This window comes from Schistocerca nitens, chromosome 4 (assembly GCF_023898315.1).
Source record: "Schistocerca nitens isolate TAMUIC-IGC-003100 chromosome 4, iqSchNite1.1, whole genome shotgun sequence".
NCBI classification, from domain to species: domain Eukaryota; kingdom Metazoa; phylum Arthropoda; class Insecta; order Orthoptera; family Acrididae; genus Schistocerca; species Schistocerca nitens.
In genome coordinates this window covers 602,449,879-602,462,574 of record NC_064617.1, presented here as the reverse complement: position 1 = coordinate 602,462,574, position 12,696 = coordinate 602,449,879, and the positions used below count along the sequence as shown (strand labels likewise).

General features: G+C 39.0%; 1 protein-coding gene across 2 annotated transcripts in view; it reads left to right on the top strand.

Annotated features, from left to right (window-relative positions):
• The first annotated feature begins 204 nt into the window (after positions 1 to 204).
• The window catches only part of LOC126253482 (serine/threonine-protein kinase dyf-5), a 318,570-nt gene continuing 306,078 nt past the window's right edge, over positions 205 to 12,696 (top strand). For both annotated transcript variants that reach the window (XM_049954847.1, XM_049954846.1), the window contains exons 1-2: positions 205 to 308; positions 5,271 to 5,353. The gene's annotated coding sequence lies outside the window, so the exon portion shown is untranslated. The remainder of the gene's footprint in view (positions 309 to 5,270; positions 5,354 to 12,696) is intronic.

Below are 12,696 nucleotides of genomic sequence, written 5' to 3'. Positions count from 1 at the left end.
ATACCAGCTTTTTCTACTGCGAGAGTATGATCATATCCCAAATCTGAAGTTGGATGTGATCTGACAAATACGTTGAAAGGTCTTCTTGTCGCTGAAGGGAATTTGGAGATGAAATTTCTCTTCACGAATTTCGTTTTCTGTTGGCGGCACTCCCCGTTGCCATGGTTTTGTTTATGTATCAAAATTTGCAGGCGGTTCATTTCAGTTGGGTATAACCTCACTTAATATTATACGTCCTGGTATCTTATTTTATGTAGTAAGACGAAGAACAATAATGAGATGTCGTTATAGCGTAATACTCACTAATGGTAACAGTTCATGCTAACTTTTCTATTACTGTGTGAGTAAGAACGTATGTTGACATAGTAAATATAATTGTTGTGACGAGAAGCTAAGGTATTAGAACCCTCACAAGTTTTACATTAGGGTAGCAGCAGCAGTTTGCAACATTTGTCGTATCCGGCGTAACTAAAGACGATTTTATTTTGTTAACAGTGTCAGCTTGGTGTGGGAGATGAAATATTAGAGCTTACAGGCCAAAAGTTTATTTATTTATTTATTTTTATTTATTTATTTTTATTTCTTTATTTAGTATGCGTATTCCATGGATCCGTACATGCGAGTGATGTGGAACAGGTCAATACAATTGTACAAATACAATTAATGCTACAGAATAGTAATATAATAGAACGATATAGATATTAATAAGTATCACTTTGTCTCATTTACAAGCTGTCATTTAACTAGTATAGCAATTCACATTATAACTATAACATTAACACTATAACATTAACATAATATATCATCCATCTAATAACTAAGAGACTAAATACATCTATTATTAAGGGAGTGCATTATATCTGGAAAAGAATTCATCTAAGGAGTACAGTGGATGGCCTAGCAGGTATTTTTTAACGTACCTTTGGACAGCGTTTCATTTCCTCTTGTATATTTAATATAATTAGGCAATGCATTAAAAGTCTTTATAGCAGCATACTTTACTCCCTTCTATACAAGTGATAGGCCTAGTTTCAACATGTAGATCATCCTTACCTCTAGTATTGTAGTTATGGTATGAACAATTTGTTTCATACTGAGTATAGTCTTTATTAACAACATTCATCAGAGAGTATATGTACTGACATGTTGTAGTCAGTATACCTAAGTGTGTGAAAAGTTTTCTACTTGAGGTTCATGGAGAAAACCCACACATGATTCTGACTGCTCTCTTCTGAGCAGTTAAGATTTATTTTGAGGCTGGTGAATTACCCCAGAAGATTATTCCATAACTCATTAATGAGTGAAAGTATCCAAAGTAAGCTGATTTTAAAATGTTGATGTCCTCAAAATGAGTAATGATTCTTAAAGCAAAAGTTGCTGATGAAAGCCTTTTTAGAGTAAGGGATACATGCTGTTCCCAGTTGAGCCTACTGTCAATGTGAACCCCTAGGAATTTAGTGGAGTGCACCTGTTCTAGTTCTTGGTTGTCATGAGCAATTACTATATTTTCTGGAGTTTTATTTTTTATGTGGAACTGTATAAAATTATTTTTAATATTAACTGAAAGAGAATTAGTTGAAAACCAAGCTGTAACTTCTCTGAGTATATCATTAACATCAGTCACCAGATCAGCAGTAGACTTACCCATCTTCTACAATGCTTGTATCATCAGCAAACATTGTAAATTCACAATTTTGTACTAATGGACACGGGTAAATCATTAACATATTAAAAACACCAAGGATCCAATGACAGATCCCTGGGGAACTCCATACTGTATTTTGCCCCATTCAGAATCCACTAGACTAGAAGATCATTTGTTGCAGCCATTTAGAACCACCTTTTGTTTCCTGTCTTCAAGATCTGAATTTAGCCAGTTACCCATGGGCCCTTTGATTTCTTATTGATAGGCCTTCTCCAAGAGTATATTGTGGTTTATATTTGTATTTGTATTGTGTTTACAGAATCAAAAGCCTTGTATCTCTGTTTGTGTGACTGATATGGGCAAGATGAGTTCTGTGTGTGTTTAGGCCACATTAAGCTCACCCTTTTCGAGTGAATTGTATTTGTCATAGAGGGCACCTACAATATGTACCTTTTAACGTATTACATTTTTTAAATCACATTTTGGATTTTTTTGTTTTTCCTTCAGAAATACGTAGTTGGTGTTTTGATTCATAGAACATGTTCTCTAAGTGGATGTTACTGGGTTGTAAAAATTTCACTTGACTGTGCAGAATAGCTCCAAAGTTATTAAGACGTGAAGTTGGGTCTGAAGATAGATTGTCACATGCGAGTTGCAATTTCTGGGTCACGCCACCTTCTTTCAGAAGCCATAATTCTGGAACTAATTGGCAGGGGAACTTAAAATTTTGTACATGAGTGTTCCACACTTGGTAGCATTGGTGTATTAAATTTCAGCCAAATCTGAGGCTATCAGCTGGAACATTTCCTCAAATTGGTTGAATTGACATGGAATGACCTTACTATCAGTTATTTACAAAGCGTTAATTTTTAGGTCAGCAGTTTTTACATTTTCAGATGGTGCAGTACCTGTTTTCCTCTTTATTACATTCCAAATTGTTCTGGTTTTATTATTTGAACGATTAATTTCAGATTCTATGCTCATACTTTTAGATTTTTTAATGACTTTAGTTAAAATTTTACAGTATGTCCTATAATAGTTCATCTAGAGGGGATTATTGGATTGTCTGGATATAATATACAGTTCTGTTTTCTCTGGCATGATATTTTTATGCCATTGGTGTGCCATGGTTTTTTGCTTGATTGCCTGTTCTGTAGTCTGCAGACCTTTTTTTGGAAAGACACTTTCAAATATACCTGATAATTCATCAGTAAATAAATTATATTTTGTATTAGCATCATTTGCAAGATAAATATACCTCCAGTCAGTCTCCTGAATGCATAATTTGAAGTTTTGGATATTTTCCTCATTCATGTTTCAAATGGTTTGATGAAAAATTTTGAGCTTATTTTTAATTACATGATTGGTTTTGGTGCTGCCACTGTTGGGACTGAGTTTTATTTCTTTTGACATACCAGTATTACAGGAACAGTTTTCTGCAGGGGAGGGGGAGCTGTTGTGCTGGTAACACCCACATTTGTTGTAATTAACTGCAATACTTAAATTCTGATTGGAACCTTCCCCCTTCTGCCCCAGTACCATAAAAAAGCCCCATTTGCAGCTGAGGCCTTTCTTGATCTCAGGCACAACCTATTTGGAGCAGCTGCAGTCACTACTGTGCTGCTTTTTGCCATAGAGAGTGGATCTTCTGTTGGTGAGGTTTCTACACTGTCAGCTGCTACACTTGATCATGTGGGGGTTGGTGTTGCTGTTTCTGCTATTGATGACCGTTCTTCCTCCTTAAATGCTGCTGCTGCTTCACAAGTTGGAAGTGTCAATTTCCCAAGGCATTTAAAACGAACTTGCGACCTTGGCTGCAGAGCCAAATGTCAGACTTTAGTGATTGTACAAAATCAGGGATATCCCTATGTCCAAAGGCATATGTTTCCTCCATTAATGCACCTACTATCTGAGCAGGGATGTTGGATGCCATGAATTTGGATGGTGAAATCATCTCAGATTATCAGTGTCATTTAGAAACTCTTGAAAAGTTTTCTTCATCTTAAGGTAAGTAGTAGGAAACTTATCGGAATGTTACGTCTAGACAACATTGGTCAAGGGTTACGTAGTGGTGGCCTTCCTTTATATTTTTCATAGTTAATGTGTGATGCATGCACATACTGCAAGCAGAATAATCGTCTGATCCACTGTCGCACATTAGGACTAACCTGATAATGTTGCCAGGCTCATAATCAAGTTTTCGTCGTGATTGCTCCCATATATCGGCCATAATATCATCAAGATTGGCGCTGCTAATATGTTGTTTTCTAAGAGAAAGTTCACATAGCCATCAGAAAGAGTTCCCTAATAGTTTTGATGTTTTACCATCAGCATTGTTCACTCATTGGTTTCATAATGATTACTATATTTATTTGTACAGTTGAATCACACATGTGAGAAGTTGGTGACATTTTATTGTTCGTTGTTCTTAACAGTATCAAGATGTCATGCTTACTAGTAATTGATTTTCAGTTGACCAAGCCTCATCCTCTCTTACTAGTGCAAGGTAGCACTGAAAGAAACATGCTATGTCAGCTCTTTACCTCTTTTCTTCCTTTTGGACTAATACTGAAGCTTGGAAATTGGTTTGTTTATTAAAAGAGTGGGGTTTTTAATATTTTTGCAGATTTTGAAGTTCTTCAACAGCAACATACAAACTGCAGATGCCTACATCAATATCCATACTCTATAAATCAGTGTGAAACACATGGCAAAGGATACTTTACAATGTACTGTGCATCACAGTTTCTTGCCATATAAAATGTGAGAAGAATTACTGCTCAGATGTTCCTGTGCAACCTAGAGTTAGTTAAATAGTGTTTTCATAGTCCCTACGGAAGCTATTGTTTCTGTTGCAGGTTCCTACATTCCTTGTTTATAGTGGGTCTTGAAACTTTGAGAAAGGTTTCGTAAAATATTTGACATCTACCGGTATGTTGAAGTGTCTGCCAGTTCTAGTATTTCAGTATTTGTGTGACAGCCACATGTAAGTCAGTCAAATGTATAAGACCATTAACACTTCTCTTCTCTGTTTATGTCCAGTACCTCTTTAGTCTCATTTGGTGTGGGTCCCATATATTTGGGCAGTGTTCTCTGTTGGGTTGCATGAGAGTTTTGTAAGGCTCCCCTTTGTATTTGCCTTTGAATAGGACACAATCTGATGCTGCATGGCTTTCAGCAGGAGGCCCCTCCAGTGTATAATACTTATAGATTTCAGTAAAACACATTTTAACTGAATGTTTTTTTTTTTTTTGGTACTTGTACAATAGTGCAGAGGTTAGCTTACCAGCTAATCTGTCCTCTATTATAGTAGATAATGAGATAAATATGCTATGACTGTTTGAAGTTTCTGATTTGTGGTGTAATTTTTTTAGTCATTGTACTATAATCTGCTTAGGATTTTAGCAGCCTGTTTTAATATTGATGATGTTGGTAATTTTGCATTCACCGTAATTGGGTATGACTGACCACCCCTCCCCCCTCCACACACACACACACACACACACACACACACACACACACACACACACCTCTGCCTCTTGTTGGTCCTTTAAGTGTGTTAGGGTCTTAGAAGTTTGCTTTAGAATCTTTTTTGTTTCCTAAAGAGTTATCTGACTTTTTTCAGAACAACCATATGATCTGATCTCTACATAGAGGACACTGACCTGTTGTGTAAAGGGTCTGTCAATAAGATCCAATTGCTTTCAGGTAAGCAGTAATTCTACCGCTACCTACACAAGTTAACCACTCTTCCTCTATCCCCACTTGAAAGGGGAAGAGTGGTTAACTTGTGTTGAAAATGTCATTTTAGTTGCTACAACACTTCTATATACACTACGTATTAAGAATTTGGACTTGTATTTAAAACTGACTGTGATGATAGCTCTTTGTCAGAAGCCAGGTGTGTGTCTCAGCCATAATGCAATCTTACTATAAGTGAATAATTTTCATCCAACTATATACAAATTTTAAAAATGTCAATGTAGAAGTTTAAAACTGCCTGTATGTCATAAAAAATTGAGTCAGTTGGTATATGGACAGATAAGACCTCAACATTCGGCATTCTGAAATGACATTATGTCAGAGACGTTATCGGTCTCAGACAGGCATGATTTTATGTATATAGACTGAAGCAATGAATGAAAATTTGTACCAAGGCTGGGAATCAAACCCAGGTGTCCCGCTTACTAGGCAGGTATGATAACTACCTCGGCACAGCAGCTCACACAATTGCACGGATTGCCCTGTCAATCCTCCCTCCTCGATCCAAATTCTCACTGCCACCCCAGTCTACCTTAAATATCCCCTTACACATGAACAAAATTGCCAAGGCCCTCCTTGTTCTGGAATAGCATCTCTGCATTGAACATAAATGGGATCCAGCCTGAAACCCAGGAGCAAACACTTATACAAATGAAATTACGCAACTTCATACACTTTACTGGTCTCGTACAGATATGATTTTATGTATATAGACTGAAGTGGTGAATGATATTAAAAAAGAAATAAAGTAAAAAAAAAAACTGTGCAGTTGTGGGAACTGCTGTGCCAAGGTGGCTCAATGGCTAACGCACCTGCATGGTAAGTGGTGTGATTCCTGGCCTTGGTACAAAGTTTCACTCACCACTTCAGCCAGTATGCATAAAATCATATCTGAATTACACAAGTAAAATCTCTGAAATTGTGCCATTTCATTTGTATAAGTACCTGCATTTGGGTTTCAGGCTTTATCTTCCATTTTCATTTGATGCTGAGGTGCTATTCCATAACGTGGAGGGCCTCAGAAATTCTGTTCGTGTGTAAAGAGGGAATTTGAGGTATAGTGGGGCTGCAGTGAGAATTTAGATTGAGGAGGGAGGCATGCCAGGGTAATCCATGCAGTTGTGTGAACTGCTATGCCAAGGTGGTTTAGTGGCTAATTCACCGGTCTAATAAGCAGGAGACTTGGGTTTGATTCCCGGCCTTGGTACAAATTTTCACTCACTGCTTATATAAAATTCAACATTCTATTGTATTACTGTCTTGCATATACCCAGCTGACCATTAAGTTAAATTCTTAGCCAGGATTTAAATTTTTTACTTATATAACATATTGATTTTACTTAAGTTGTGTCATAATGATAATGGAAACAAAAGGACTTTCTCAGATACAGTACAGGAAATAATGGCTACTGCAGATGAGTCAATGCAGCTGATCAGTGACAAAATGTGGTTCCATCTGTTTGGCTTTATATTTGAGTTGACAAACAAAATTTTGGTACTAGTCAGACAATTTCGCATGTTCTATGTCAAACCGTAACATTGGGATGTTGTACAACTTTCTGGAACTAGAATTCAATGTACAGTATTGCAACTGTGTCCTTTGATTACAACAGGATGATCAACTCTGCATAGCTTCCATGACTTGGAGTCTGTGGATAAATCTTTGCAGAACATGTCATCAGCTATGGTGTAAAATACTAGCCTAACACTAGTATGTGTGACAGTCATGTGAGGATATTTGTAAGGGAAGGTATGTGCTAAGCAAGCTCACACAATGGAAGATTTGTATGATGATGTTCCTTATGACATAATTCAGTACTGTGTGAACCTTCGTGATATGGTACAGTCTTAGGCAAAAAAACTGACCGCCGGCCGGCTGCCACAGAGACTAAGTCCGAGTCATTCACTTAAGGTGGCCAATAAAACTGACCGCCCCTGACAACTCTTAAGTCCGGCCATCTGCACAATCTGGCAACACTGTAAGATGCGGAAGTGTTAGGAGTAAATGTTGTCTACTTTCGAGATGATTTGGTTGGAGTGAGCCCGTGGTCTTGCGGTAATCGTCGTGCATTCTAAACTTAAGAGTCGCGTGTTCGCATCCAACAGATTTTACTTTTTTATTTATTTATTTTTTTTTAAAAAAAGACCACATTTCGGTCTAAAATTATGAGTCTGATTGAACATCGAAGACAATTCGCTTAACATTCTACCCACCCACAATAACAAGTATTCCAGAAACAATTCCGCAGGACAGCTCGTGGCTGCGTCGTGATCATAACAGCTTACGCTCGGGCGTTTCCTCGCACTGCAGCGGCTACCGGCCACCGGCCAGACGCCACGCGCCACCTGAAATCCGGCGCCGCCCATGTGAAAACGGCGCCACGCTGTCAGTGTATGTATCAATGCCATTTTCGAATTTGAAGTTCTAGCTAGTATCTTGCAGTTAAGCATTGGATTTTGCATACCTGAAAATCATGAACTACGGTTAAGCATTGTAAAATTGAGTCGCAAGTGGAAAAAGGTGTAACATCTGCAACACAATATTTACTTTGGTATAACAGAGGGGTGAATGTAGAGAAGGAAGCTAGAAAGATTTGAACTGTGTTTGGAGCGAGTGCTTTTGGGAAAAATACGCCAGAAAAATATATTCTTGTTTCAACAAAGATCGTTCTAGCATGAATGATTTTCCACATTAAGGAAGTCTCGACTGCTGATATATGTGACAGATTACCATTTTACCATCATGCGACATTTGCATTCAACAGGTAAAGTTCAGAAGTCTGGTGTAGGAGTACTGCATGCTCTAATTCCAAACAACAAAAATCAACGGAGTGACTATTATTGAACATCATCAGGTCGCTCATTGAGCATTCCTTTGCAGTACTGTTACTGGTGACGTGTTATGATGCCTTTATCGTTAACTTCCTAAGAAGAAATGAAAGGCTGAGCCCCACCATAAGACGTAGACTAGAGCAAAGAGTAGTGTGAACATAATATTTTACATTGATACCTCCAAAAGTGTGTTTTGGACTACAAATTCTGTCCCAAGGGGTGTGAGCAACACAGCTGGAATTTGTTGTCAACAATTGAGACACCTTTTGGTCGCAGTATAAGAAAGTCGAGCAACAAAACTACATCACCTTTGCTACTGCATGATAACTCACTCTGTTGATATGAGAAACAAAACTATCCAGGAGATTGATAGGAAAGTCGTCTCTCAGACACTTGCATTGTTAGGGAAGTCCTCTCTCAAGCACTTGTCCCTCTCGTCATATATTCGTAAAATATTACCTTTCCTGCTCTTGATCGATCAACCGTCAATGCAATTCATTTCTAGACGAAAATACTCTTAAAACTATTATGGTTTAACGACCTCGTTAAAACAAGTAGGTTTCTACCGGCGTAGAATTTGTAAACAACTGTAGCATTGTCAGATTGTTTTAGATATCGTGAAAGAAAATTCAGCTGCTGATTAATTTCTCTTTGATGATTACTGTTGCGTTTAGAAAACTAATGGAAAATGCAAATAAAATATTCATTTTACTAATACAAATTAATTTCAGCTTACTACAAAACATCACGACAGCAGTCTATCTTCATAAAGCATTAAGTTCAAAAATGGTTCAAAGGGCTCTGAGCACTATGGGACTTAACTTCTGAGGTCATCAGTCCCCTAGAACTTAGAACTAGTTAAACCTAACTAACCTAAAGACATTACACACATCCATGCCCGAGGCAGGATTCGAACCTGCAACCGTAGTGGTCGCGCGGTTCCAGACTGTAGCGATGCATTAAGTGTCTGTAAGACGATTGATCCTATTTTAACACGAATTAGTAGGATATTACCGACTTTTGACTTCGAAAAGATCTGTATTTACTTCATTTCCTGTATCATTCGCAAGTCTTATGAAAATGTGGCATTTCATAGATAAAATTATGTATTAACAACAACAAAAAATATGTCGGCAGAAAACAAAAGTGGCATTATGAAATTGGCAGTACCGTAAGGTTTTCGCTCTGACACTAAGGGTTACTGTAAGTAGCAAGACGAATTTTGCTCGAGCGTTATCTTACGATTCCCTTATTGAGTTTGTATCTGCCTGCTTGTAGCTCTACTACAAAAGAATTAAAAATCTGGCTTTCAGCGAGTCTATAAAGGCGAACGACAGCAGCTTGCACCTGGTAGCCAAGCATGTTACCTGAGAAATGGTATTTTCCTAAAGTGGGAAGACATTCTTTTGTGGTTGAATTGTTGGCAAATATCAGTCAGACGTGTGCCGTTGGTCTAAGCGTTTCGGTGTGTTGAATTTGTACCAATGATTTTTCTACGGATTTTTTCTGTCCCAAATAGAGAGTTGAAGTCTCCCATTAGTATTTTCACATCATCTTGGTGAATTTTGCTCATAGTATTTTCGAGTGTGTTCCAGAATTTTTCGACATTTTTGGTGTTTTTCTTATTTTCGATGTTGGTGGGGGCATGTGCATTGATGGGTGTATATTTTTTACTGGGGCTCTGAATGAGCATAGTCCTAAGTCGATTGTTGATGGCTGCGATTTCTTTGACAGAGTTGATGATAGATCTGTGTTCCAGAAAAGCAATGCCGAAGATTGGTACGCCTTTCGCTACCTTTTGTTGTATTTTCCTCTTGAAGATGAAATGGTTTCCGTAATGCAAGGTTTCATTGTCAGTTAGTTGTGGTTCTTGAAGAGCAATGATGAGAATTTTTTGTCGGTCGATTTATTATGTGAGATTATTTAGTTTTTGTATTTGGATCAATGTATCGATGTTTAGTTATAAAAAAAAAGTTCTTATGTGTGCGAAATCTTATGGGACTTAACTGAGAAGGTCATCAGTCCCTAAGCTTACACACTACTTAACCTAAATTATCCCAAGGACAAACACACACACACCCATGCCCGAGGGAGGACTCGAACCTCCGCCGGGACCAGCCGAACAGTCCATGACTGCTGCGCCTTAGACCGCTCGGCTAATCCCGCGCGGCGTGTAGTTTTCAAATGCATGTTTTCTGCTTGTATGGAAATTTACAGGAGATCTTCAATATTCTCTGCCGTGCTAACCTGGACTCCCCAGAATCCGAAATTCCAACTGCCGCCTGTCGACAGCCGGGTTGTGTACCACCTGGGGTAAAGTTGACTTTACTTGCACAGTTCATGCTTGCTTGTGTTTCATTGGTTTGGCCTGTGTGATTCCTGGACCGGACAGGACCAGAGGGTGTTGAAGCCTTTGGAAGCAAATATTTTCAGCCGAGCTCATTGAGCTAACAGACGGTGACCAGAGAAGCGGTGGTTTTCACTCAGACGTGTCTGGATTTTGAGTTCAATGGATTGAGTAGCCGTTCAGGATTGTGTTAGTATTTGGTTCACCCCAAGTATTTGATTTCCTCGGTACCACCCATATGGGGGAGGGTTACCCCTATCGGCCACACGGGACTTTTATTATTATTATTATTATTATTATTATTATTGTCATTATGTCATCAGAAAATCCGATATGGTGCATCTTCCCACCACTGAAATAGATGTGCATTGTTCGATTCAGTATTTCCGTCACATAAATATGGGTTATAATTACGTGCCATTGCTGCTAGTGGACATATTTCTCACTTTTTCTTAGGCAGTTCCTACCTGTTACTCCATCATAGGAATTTATGTGCGCAGCATTGTTGCAATACAGACGTTCAAATTATCCGATTTCTGTAATTTCATTTCGATACCAGATCGTTCTAATCAGATGCAGTCAGTCAGGCTTAATGTGGATATCCGAATACAACTCTCATCATTTGATAGACTGGGTAAACCACATTCTTAATCGGACGGTTGAATCTAGATCACTTATTTATGACAGGGCCTGAATTCTTAAACACTGTGGAAAATAATAATACAATGAGCTTATTACTAATATGTTATTTAAATATAAATATATGAACGAACGAGATAACAGATTATTTACAGGAGCAGAGCCCCATCCATCATAGCAGAGCAGTGCGAGATTGGGTTCAGGGCCAAGAGAGGATAAAACTGTTGCCGTTTGTTCCACGATCACCGAACATCAACCAGATAGAGAATATGTGGGCAGAGGTAACAAGGTTATTGCCATGTGGACCTACAAATGCAAGCGACCTTTGGACGAATATAGAAAACGTATGGTGGGAAGTAAACCATCACGCTACACTGTCGACGTCTTGATGAAATCAATGCCCCTACGCCTTCGAGAAATCTTACGTTATGATCATGGGTGGGTTGGGTTCTTTAGATACAAGTCAATTTGCTTTCAGTCTCCATCTTACAATTCTTGCAATGCAAGGTAATTGAAAAATCTCACCCACTCGCCAACTGAGAAATTGACTAGTGCATGTGTTGTTCAACACACAGTAGTTGTCACCCTCACTGGAATCAATGACTCTGTGTGTGTGTGTGTGTGTGTGTGTGTGTGTGTGTGTGTGTGTGTGTGTTTTCGTGTTCACGCACAATCTGAATCAATACTATTAACATTAGAGAGATAACCAACAATAAATATTGCATCAAATATGACTGTAAAGTATTTTAATGCGATGGGAAGTGACAAACTGAATTTTTACCCAACCCACGACCTGCGTATTACGTTAAGTAAGATGTATTAACTCCACAGTATCGTTAGCAGAGACAGTGCGCTCGTGTTTCAAGGCTCGCGACAAGTGCAGGATCTAACGAGAGGAACAGAAGTTTCGTGATGCCTGTCTTAGTGGCATGTATTAGTTTAAAAGCACATCTTTGATTCCTAGTCCTCCGTTTTGCCTCTGCAAATATATTTTGTTACCACACATACCAAGAGGCTACAGCTAATATTTTATGTGCAGCGACCTGCAGTATCGGTAAAACTGCTGCGACATGATATATTTTGCTAAGTATGTATGTACACTCCTGGAAATGGAAAAAAGAACACATTGACACCGGTGTGTCAGACCCACCATACTTGCTCCGGACACTGCGAGAGGGCTGTACAAGCAATGATCACACGCACGGCACAGCGGACACACCAGGAACCGCGGTGTTGGCCGTCGGATGGCGCTAGCTGCGCAGCATTTGTGCACCGCCGCCGTCAGTGTCAGCCAGTTTGCCGTGGCATACGGAGCTCCATCGCAGTCTTTAACACTGGTAGCATGCCGCGACAGCGTGGACGTGAACCGTATGTGCATTTGATGGACTTTGAGCGAGGGCGTATAGTGGGCATGCGGGAGGCCGGGTGGACGTACCGCCGAATTGCTCAACACGTGGGGCGTGAGGTCTCC